The 11378-nt window shown below is 35.0% G+C and overlaps 1 pseudogene; it reads left to right on the forward strand.

Annotated features, from left to right (window-relative positions):
• Positions 1-9915: 9915 nt before the first annotated feature.
• Positions 9916-10223, forward strand: LOC116875671 (annotated as a pseudogene).
• Positions 10224-11378: the final 1155 nt, after the last annotated feature.

Here is an 11378-nt window from a genome sequence, read left to right on the forward strand (position 1 = left end):
AAAGAATTTACCATGCTAATGGACATCAGAAGAAAGCAGGAGTGGCAATCCTTATATCAGATCAATTAGATTTTAAGCCAGAGACTATAATAAGAGATGAGGAAGGACACTATATCATACTCAAAGGATCTGTCCAACAAGAAGATCTAATAATTGTCAATATCTATGCCCCTAACGTGGGAGCAGCCAACTATATAAACCAATTAATAACAAAACCAAAGAAACACATCAACAATAATACAATAATAGTAGGGGACTTTAACACTCCCCTCACTAAAATGGACAGATCATCCAAGCAAAAGATCAACAAGGAAATAAAGGCCTTAAATGACACACTGGACCAGATGGCCATCACAGATATATTCAGAACATTCCATCCCAAAGCAACAGAATACACATTCTTCTCTAGTGCACATGGAACATTCTCCAGAATAGATCACATCCTTGGTCCTAAATCAGGTCTCAACCGGTATCAAAAGATTGGGATCATTCCCTGCATATTTTCAGAGCACAATGCTCTGAAGCTAGAACTCAATCGCAAGAGGAAATTTGGAAAGAATCCAAATACATGGAGACTAAACAGCATCCTTCTAAAGAATGAATGGGTCAACCAGGAAATTAAAGAAGAATTGAAAAAATTCATGGAAACAAATGATAATGAAAACACAACGGTTCAAAATCTGTGGGACACAACAAAGGCAGTCCTGAGAGGAAAATATATAGTGGTACAAGCCTTTCTCAAGAAACAAGAAAGGTCTCAGGTACACAACCCTACACCTAAAGGAGCTAGAGAAAGAACAAGAAAGAAACCCTAAACCCAGCAGGAGAAGAGAAATCATAAAGATCAGAGCAGAAATCAATGAAATAGAAACCAAAAAAAAAAAAAAAAACAATAGAATAAATCAATGAAAGTAGGAACTGGTTCTTTGAAAGAATTAATAAGATTGATAAACCCCTGGCCAGACTTATCAAAAAGAAAAGAGAAAGGACCCAAATAAATAAAATCATGAATGAAAGAGGAGAGATCACAATGAACACCAAAGAAATACAGACAATTATAAGAATATACTATGAGCAACTCTACGCCAACAAATTTGACAATATGGAAGAAATGGATGCATTCCTAGAGACATATAAACTACCACAACTGAACTAGGAAGAAAGAGAAAGCCTGAACAGACCCATAACCAGTAAGGAGATTGAAACAGTCATCAAAAATCTCCGAACAAACAAAAACCCAGGACCAGACAGCTTCCCAGGGGAATTCTACCAAACATTTAAAGAAGAACTAATGCCTATTTTCCTGAAACTGTTCCAAAAAATAGAAATGGAAGGAAAACTTCCAAACTCATTTTATGAGGCCAGCATCACCTTGATCCCAAAACCAGACAAGGATCCCATCAAAAAAGAGAATGACAGACCAATATCCTTGATGAACACAGATGCAAAAATTCTCACCAAAATACTAGCCAATAGGATTCAACAGTACGTTAAAAGGATTATTCACCACGACCAAGTGGGATTTATTCCAGGGCTGCAAGGTTGGTTCAACATCCGCAAATCAATCAATGTGCTTCAACATATTAATAAAAGAAAGAACAAGAACCATATGATACTCTCAATAGATGCTGAAAAAGCATTTGACAAAGTACAGCATCCCTTCCTGATCAAAACTCTTCAAAGTGTAGGGATAGAGGGCACATACCTCAATATTACCAAAGCCATCTATGAAAAACCCACTGCAAATATCATTCTCAATGGAGAAAAACTGAAAGCTTTTCCACTAAGGTCAGGAACACGGCAGGGATGTCCATTATCACCACTGCTATTCAACATAGTACTAGAAGTCCTAGCCTCAGCAATCAGACAACAAAAGGAAATTAAAGGCATCCAAATCGGCAAAGAAGAAGTCAAACTATCACTCTTCGCAGATATGATACTATATATGGAAAACCCAAAGGACTCCACTACAGTTACTACAAATAAAACTTACACAAACAGTCACATACTGTTTTGGGGGGAATGAAGGTTAACATTTCACTTAAGCAAATACTTAAGAATAGAACTGCTGGGTTGCAATGAATGTAAATGTTTGTTTAACCTTATAAGAAACTACCAAACTGCAAACTGTTTTCTACAGTGGCTGGATAATTTCTAATTTCTATAATTTCTAATTTCTAATTTTTCCTCCCCACCAGCACTGTGTGCGAATTCCAGTTGCTCTGAATCTTTATGGGTAGATTGGTGTGTCATTTTGGTTTGTTTGTTCTTGCCATTCTAATACAGAGATATTACTATCTCATTGTGGTTTTAGCTTGCATTTCTTAATGACTAAGGACACTAAGCATTTCAAGAGCTGATTTGGTATCTTGGGGGAAATACCTGTTCAAACAGAACTTTCTAATAGTATCACCATTTGCTTTTTCTTCCAAATTTTTTTTCCAGTTTTATTGAGCTATAATTGACAGGTAACACTGTATAAGTTGAAGATATACAATGTGATGATTTGGTAATGTATGTATTCTAAAATAACTACCATAATGCAGTTAGTTAACACTTCCATTACCTCCCATAATCAGCATTTGTGGTGTGTGTGTGTGTTTGTGTGTGTGTGTGTGTGTGTGTGTGAGAACATTTAAGATCTACTCTCTTAGCAGTTTGACTCATCTCCTTTCTCAATCTGCCCTTTAGAAAAGCCACCAATTTCTTTTAGTTCTCACTATTACAACTGTAGTTTAAGTACTAATTGCTGTATCTCTTCTGTGGGACACATATTTTACCTTGAATAAGTGTTACTTATTCACACTTTTCCCTAACACCCATGCTGGATTGTTAATTTTGTCATAACTTCTAGCACAGTATTTATTAGATAAATAGATTGTAACTAATGTTTATGTATATTTATTGTTTTTTGCATAATAGTGGGTTTTTTTTTTAAATTTTATACAGTTGGGATGATTACAGTCATGTTACAAAGTAGCATCATAAATATTACAGAATCTAATATCTAAATATGTGGCAGGAAAAGGAATCTCGACTTGGGACAGTAACAAGTAGCTTCTGCTTCTTTTCTCCCCCTCAAAAGGAAATAAAGTACCCTTCACTAGAATAACACAATAGGCAATGGGATGAATAGTCAAATAATGCAGCTACTGCTTCTCTAGATGTGAACCTATGGCAGCTACATTGTGAGCACAGTGGAAGTGCCTGAACAGCAAAGGTGTGGCCAGTCTTTCACAACACAATCCAAAGAAGAATGGCAAACTAAGAATAGCAAAAACAAATAAACAAACAAAATAAAAGTGATCCACACAATCACTGTCTTCTTTTTAGCCTCCTCTCCAACTCAATAATCTTAACAATACATATATAGATGGCCTATAGGCAGATAAAACTATTTTTTGTTTGTAAACTCAAAATTTTTACTGATCTATATCATTCCAGAGTATCCCAGCTATGACTTTATAATACCATCAATTGCATCACGTGTTGTTCTATGTTTATGTTAGGTAGGGCTTAACGGTTGACCAGCATATTGAAGATTTAATTTCAGTGCCCCTGGAAGGTGTATTGGAATATTGAGAAACTGTTCCAAAAGATGAATGTATCCAGCAAGGAAAAAATAGGAAATTTTTTTTCACTTTTGTATGAATTGGTTAATTTTTCTTTCCCTAGAGACATAATAGTTCTCAAATATCAGAAGCATGCTGCAGACAGATTTCTTTGTCATACATTTTTTTAAAAATACTACTTAACCAGGGACTCCTGGGTGGCTCAGACAGTTAAGCATCTGCCTTCAGCTCAGGTCATGATCCCAGGGTCCTGGGATTGAGTCCTTCATTGAGCTCCTTGCTTAACCGGGAGCCACCTTCTACCTCTCCCTCTGCTGTTCCCCCTGCTTGTGCTCTCTATCTACAAATACATAAATAAAATCTTTAAAAAAGAGAGACACAGAGAGAATGCTGCTTAACCAGTCTTTTTCCTCAAGTCAGAGATCAATGATATCTTGGATTCTATTAAAATTATGCCATAAGATTTATCACCATAGATATATTTCACTTATGGCACTATGGCAGAATTACTACTGGGCATCATGGCATTAAAAAAAAATCTACTGAACATTTAATCCAACTTTTGAGAATACATACAAAATTGCCCCATTTCTCTATTTGGGGACAGAAAATGAACTGATATAAAACAATAAGAAACAAAAGAAACCATCCATTAAAAAAGTAGGAAATGAGTACCTTAGGAGGGCAGATGGAGGAGAGATAATCATTAGCTACAGTTGCTTTAAAAGAAAATGGGATCTGAGAGATTGTGAGAATTTATAATATCAAAAATAGAAGTAGATAAAGGTACCCAGGTATAGGGAACTAAGGAAGCTGGAGCACAGAAGCACAAATACATAGCACTTGCTCAGAGACCAATTAAGTGGGATAAAGAAGACATACAGTTAGAGAAACAGGGTCTGATTAGAGACAGTCAACTGCAGGGAGAAAGGGAGAGAAAATTAATGAAAAAATGGCCAAAGCTAGAGAGAAATAAAAGAAGAAAAAAGAAAGGTAGTTCAGTGATCTTTTTCGCTGTTGAAAAAGGTCATAAATGGGATTATATAGAGAATAACAATACATGTCACTATACAGTTTCATTTCTATATAACCTGAAATTATTCTGGAAATGTTCATGAGAAACCCCTTAAAGATGAATAAAGTGGTTTCTTGTCCAATTTTTTTTTTAATATTTTATTTATTTATTTGACAGACAGAGATCACAAGCAGGCAGAGAGGCAGGCAGAGATAGAGGAGGAAGCAGGCTCCCTGCTAAGCAGAGAGCCTGATGCGGGGCTTGATCCCAGAACACTGGGATCATGACCTGAGCCGAAGGCAGAGGCTTAACACACTGAGCCACCCAGGAGCCCCTCTTGTCCAATTTTTATGTTTTGGAGGATTCTATCATAGTACTGTTGCCTTAAAATTATCATTCAGAATAACTTAATTTTTCTGTATGATTAGGAAAGAGTAAAGTCTTTGTAAGTGTCTAATATATTATTTCATCCAATAGGAAAATGTAGGAATTACCTCTATGGACATTATCAGAACTAGGGTGACTTTTTTTTTTTTAACCTCCCATTCCCCAAATGGATTACTTTTTGTTCAGCATGTACATGATTTAATATCTGATTCTGCATTCATGTGACTGCCTGTGATAGATAGTTCTCAGAATGTCTGACAGTATTTCTTGTAAGCATCAGACATGACAGAGAGAAAGGTACTGGTGGAGCAAAAGACTTTGAAATGTCATTTTGGATCAGTGCACAGTATGATTCAAGGTTGGATAGAAAGAGGAGTGTGAGGAGCTATTAAAAAATGTGTGTGTCAATATCCTGAAGAACGATGTGAATCTAAACTGGTCACCCCTCTCTTTTAAGCTAATTGATGTGTTTATCTCAGGTTTTCCCATGAGAGAGTTTATGCTATCTGAAAACTAAGATTAATCAGGATTAATAATTTAATTTAATTATTTGAGGCAAAAGTCAACATGTAGATCAATTACCTTATTTTGATGATTGATAGACATTTCCTACACCGTTAACAGGCCCAGGCAAATCAGGTATCTGTTTAAAGTTACAAACACACACACACCACCACAAATAAAGCTCTAAACGGTGAACTTAATTTGGCATGTAAAATAGAAAATGTAATCATAAAAATTCACAGTTGATATATTGATAAGATCTTCTAGGATTCCAAATTTGTGAAATCACATAGAATTTATACATGTATATCGAAATATCTTGAGAGTAGTGAATGAAATCCTTTTACTGATAATGTATTTACCCATTTATCTTTGCAACTCCCCCAGTTTCTCTTTTTTAAAGGGAATTGGTGTGTTTGTGACTATTCTACCCTCATTATAAATGATATCTTTTAGCATTAGATAGTGCCCTTTATGTGATCTTTAATAATTTTTCGTTTAGATTCTACTTTGACATTAGGATTGTAATCCCTTTCTTGTGGTTAATAAAACAAAATATTGCCTTTGTCCATTCTTAGATTTAGCCTTCCTATATCACTATTTTAGGTGTATTTTGATATATTTTGAATATGATATATGATTAAGATGTTTAACCCTGTCATATATTTTGTTATAATTATGATGTGTATTATACTTGCTATTTCTTCTTTATGTTGCATACATCCTTTGTCTTCTGTTTTTTAGCACTTTTCATAATTAAAAAAATGTTTATATTTTTGTGTTCTATCTTTATGCCCACTGCCCTCTATTTTGTTATCTTTTTACTCTCTGATATGTCTATTTTACTTATTTAATTTTTTAAAATATTTTATTTATTTTAGTGAGAGAGAGAGAAAGGGAGGAAGGTGAGGGAAAGGGAGAGAGACAAATTCAAGCAGACTCGTGCTGAGCACAGACCCTGATGTGGGGCTCGATCTCACAACCCTGAGATCACGACCTCAGCAGAAACCAAGAATCAAACACGAAACCGACGGAGCCACCCAGGTGCCCCTGCTGTGTTAATTTTAATGGTATCCTTTATCTTTTACCTATACCTGAAGAAAAATACGTAAGCTTATTCTTCTTTTCTCTTTTCCTTTCTTTCCTCTTCCTGTATTTTTTAGTTTTGTTTTTTCTACATGCTTTACCACTCCCCATGTTCATCAGTGCTCCATGTTCTTATTTCCCTCCTTGATATCGTTAAGATCATTCTGGTGCAGCATACCTCAACTCCCTTGCCCCTCTCTTCCTTCACTGAAATCATTTCGTTTATCAGTTTCCTATTGCTCCAATAGCAAATTGCTACAAACTCAGTGACTAACAACAACACAAATTTATTCTCTTACAGTTCTGGAGATCAGAAATCTACAGCTGGTGCCATAGGTCTGAAATCAAGTAGAGCTGATTCCTGCCGGAGGTTCCAGGGGAAAATCCATTATTTGCCTGTTCCAGCTTCTAGACACATGTTTCCTTGGCTCCTAGCTGCATCAGTCCAACCTCTGCTTGCATCTTCACATTGCCTTCTTCCCACTCTGATCTCCTGACTCTCTCTTATAAGGAACCCTGTGATTACATCAGGCACATTTAGGTAATCTAAAATAATCCCCCCATCTCATTTGTGCAAAATCCTCGTTTTAGTTTAATCATATGTGCAAAGTTCCTTTTGCCATGTAGAGCAGCATTCATAGGTTCCAGAGATTAGGACATGGACATCTTTGGGGGCAGAGGTGTTATTCAGCCTACCATACTTATAAAATTTGTACTTCCAACCTTAAAGATAACCAGTTCTTTATCTATACTGTGTCTCCACTAAAGTAATTGAATTTGGCTATGAAATAACAAGCAACAAAGCTGTTAAGCCTCACTTTCAATATAAGCTTACAAACCTCAAGAGGGTCCTAGAGACTAACCAACATCCTAATAATATCTCTATTTAATTCACTTCTTCACTCTAAAAGGTGACAACTTCAGTAATAATCCTTTAAAGCTTCTACTAATCCTTTCTATTTGTTATCCTCAACAATGCCCTAAGCACTTATTTCATGGGAGAAAAAATAATAACCTATCAGAAGAAAATATCCACATTCTCCCACTGCCAAACTTACCTTCATGTGTTCCCATATTACTTTGAATTCTCTTCTGGGACAATGGATAGACAGCTAGTATTCCATTAAAATCTTCCTATTTGTGCACTCATTTTACCTCTCTGAGAAATCTTTCTTGAAAATAGCTCCTCCTTCCTCTATTTCATTCCTCTCTGGATCATTTCCATAAGCTTTTAAACATGCTGTCATACCTTTCAGTTGAAGAAAATGCTGCCCATGACTCCATAGCCACTTTAACTCCCATCACATTACCTAACATTCTCAAAGGAGTTATGTATACTCAATGTCACCTTTTTTCTCCTCTCTATTATTCTAACTCTGTTCTAATGAGACTTCTATTCCTATAAATCCAACAAACATGTTTACATCAAGATTATTAAACATATACATTGCTAAATCCAATGGTCAGTTCTTAGTCTTCCTCTTACTTTGTACCTGTCAGCAACATTTACATATGTGACTCGTCCTTCTTCTTGAAATACATATATTTTTAGCTTGAGTGACCAAAAAAAAAAAAAAAAATCTAATTTGTTCTTGCTATTCTAATGATTCTTAAACCTTCTTTGCTAGATGCCTCATCCACTTCTCAAACTTAATGCTGGAGGGCTCCAAGACTTGTCTTTACATTTACTTTCCTCCTCTTGCTAGACTTTCTTTCTTGCTAAGCTTACCCATTCTTGTGGTTATAAGTATCTGCTGATGATACCCAAAACTTTCCCCTGAATTCCACTTGCATATTTATTTGCCTACTTGGTCTGCTCTTGGAAGTCTAGATGTACCTTGAATTTATTACATATAAACCGATCCTTTATTTCCCATGCTTTTGTTCCCTCTTAGTAAAACCTGTTCATCTTAAGAAATTCATTCTCAATACATGGCAACACTATTCAGTGAGTTACTATAGCCAAAGTCTTGCGAGATATTTTTGCTTTTCTCTCTTCTTTATATTACACATCCAATTCAGTTATTGCTACCTCCAAATAGTTTATGAATCAGGCCACTTCTGAACTAAGGTTGTGTAAAAGTGGCCTCTATATTTAAGTGCCACTGCTAATAGATAAGACCAAGTTATCCGTCAGACTACTGCTTGTTCTCTTTAATTCATTGCCGTGAAGTAACTAAAAAATAAATAAATAAATAAAAATTAACTAAGATTGTTTAAAAACTCTCTGAAATCCTTTTCTGTCTTCCATTGTAATTAAAATTACATACAAATTATCTACCCTGACATATCAGGCAATAAATGACCAGATTCTTGCTTACCTGTCTAACAACATCTGCCTCATTTCTTCCTTTCACACTTTCTTCTAGTCACATAAATATCCTGGCATACAATAAGTTTGTTAATGGTAAACATAGAAAAGTCAGTCTCCAATCGCTGCTTATGAATTTTGATTTAATCTTATTTAACCTTAGTAATTACACTGTATAAACTCTTTACCTTCATTTATTTTTATCTACTTTAAATTTAAAAAATAAAGAGGTATAGGCATGCTCGGGTGGCTCAGTTGGTTAAGTGTCTGCCTTCGCCTCAGGTCATGGTCCCAGAGTCCTGGGATGGAGCCCTATATTGGACTCCCTACTCAGCAGGGGGTCTGTTTCTCCCTCCCCTTCTGCCTGCTGTTGCTCCTCCTGCTTGTACTCTACCTTTCTGTCAAATAAATAATAAAATCTTAAAAACGAATAAATGAAGAGGTATAGTAAAGTCTCCCACAATTATTTCTGTGTATTAATCCTATAATATTTTGCTTAATATGTTGATGTTTGATTATTCAGGACAAAGGGTTAATGATTATTCCAAATTCTTGTAACATCTATGACAATGTAAATGGAGTCTTTTATCATATTTAATTTTGTTTCCTTGAATTATATTCAGTAGTACTTAATGCCTGAGTCCTTTTATATTTGGTTTCACTTTTGTACTTAATATGCTTTTATCAATTTTTAATGTTTAATCTTTGTGTACCATTTTATATGGATTCCTCAAAGTTACTATGAGATTAAAACTTGTTATTTTACCTTACATATTATTTAACTTTTAAAAAAGAGTTTAAAATTCATTTACATTTTCATAAATTTTATCAAGTCTTTCTCAATTTATTTTATGATCTTTGTGTCTTATGTTTCTTTACTTCTCTCCTTTAATTCTTTTCTCTTACTCTGTAGGCCAAATTTGTTACCCTATCCTATAACTTGGGGTCTCCAGTCAGATGGGGGGGCCACCAAATGTGGGGTAATCTCCTTGTGGCCATGGCAGCTCCAGGGTAGTGTAAGAATTGCATCAGCCAAAGTCATGGCAGGACAGGCATTTAGAATGTTTCTTCCCCTCTTTGACCACATTTAGTGGAAAGGGGTGCAGCCAAAACTGTAACCAAATGAAGCATTATGCTTCCAGAAAAATCTCAAGGAAAAGTATTGCAAGCAACAATAGTAAAAGCTGGTTCATCTGGCCCTAAAGGAAAGCGTGGAGAAATTCAACCAGTTAGCGTGAAAGTTGGAGATAAAGTTCTCTCTGAATATGGAGGAACCAAAGTAGTTCTAGATGGCATGCATTATTTCTTATTTAGAGACAGTGACATTTTCAGGAAGTATGTAGACTGAAATAAATCATTATTGAAATGGCATGAAGTGAACCTATTTCAGTGAAGTTGTGAAATCTTTCATGTAAATAATTTTCAAGTCTCTCTTTTTTAATAAACCAATGGCATCCAAACTAAAATAAAAATAAAGAGAGGATATCTGAGACCAATCTAACTTCTATCCTCAGTAATTTTTTTTCACTCTAAAGCCAATGAATTTTATTCTCTACCCTTATAATCCAAATATTTGTCAAACATATCTAATTCGTGGCTCTCTTTTCTTTGATTTTTGCCTAGAGCAAGGTGAGCTTTTCAATCTTGATGGTCAGATCTTTTTTCAGCTTATGATTACTTTCTTTAATACTGGGTATTATCATTTCCTCTGTTCAATTTTATGGTTCTCATGTACACAGTTATTTTAAAAAATGAATCAAGAAGCTTTTCTCTCCATATTGATCATATTCTTTGTCATTATTTTTTCTCTTCAGCCTTCTGTACTGCATCTAAGAGTGTCTCTCAAATTTGGTCTTTGCAACTCTGATGCTTCATAGTAACAATTCTTTCCTTAGAGTCATCATTGTGGATTTTCACTTTGCTGCTACATTTTTATTTTTTTGTCTTTTCTTGGGTCATCCACTTCTCAATTTAATCTCATGATATTTTTATTTCTGAATTTATTCTTCTCATGACTTTTTCCTATTTCATAGTTGGAATGGCTGTAGACAGTGGATAATAAGTGTATTTTCTGAGATTTTCTTCAGGTTTCTTCAAAAAATATTGAAACTATGTCTTCCTCTTTCATATACATGATTTTCCCTTTATCTGGTTCAGCAGTATTGTATTATAGCTATAAATTGTGTATGTATGTATCTACAGACACATGCATGTACGTATATATCTTCCTTGTATTCTTCTTGCTCCTTTTCTTTCTTTTCTTCCCTCTTTAACTCATTATCAAGGGAGTTAGATCAATTTATATTCTGTGTTTAAGCTCAAGTGGTGTGTATAGTTAGTCTTCATCCTTTTTAGCTATCCATTTGGGTGCTGACAAGCTTTCAGTTCAATACTTGCTTTTTGATATTCATCTGGTTCTCTTCTGCTGAATTTATAAGTAACTTATCCTATTGCATTTTGATACTTTGAGCTGAGTACCTGAAAACATACAGTGTCTAAAATA

Source organism: Lontra canadensis, unplaced genomic scaffold, assembly GCF_010015895.1.
Source record: "Lontra canadensis isolate GAN:19392208 unplaced genomic scaffold, GSC_riverotter_1.0 scaffold42, whole genome shotgun sequence".
Taxonomy (NCBI): domain Eukaryota; kingdom Metazoa; phylum Chordata; class Mammalia; order Carnivora; family Mustelidae; genus Lontra; species Lontra canadensis.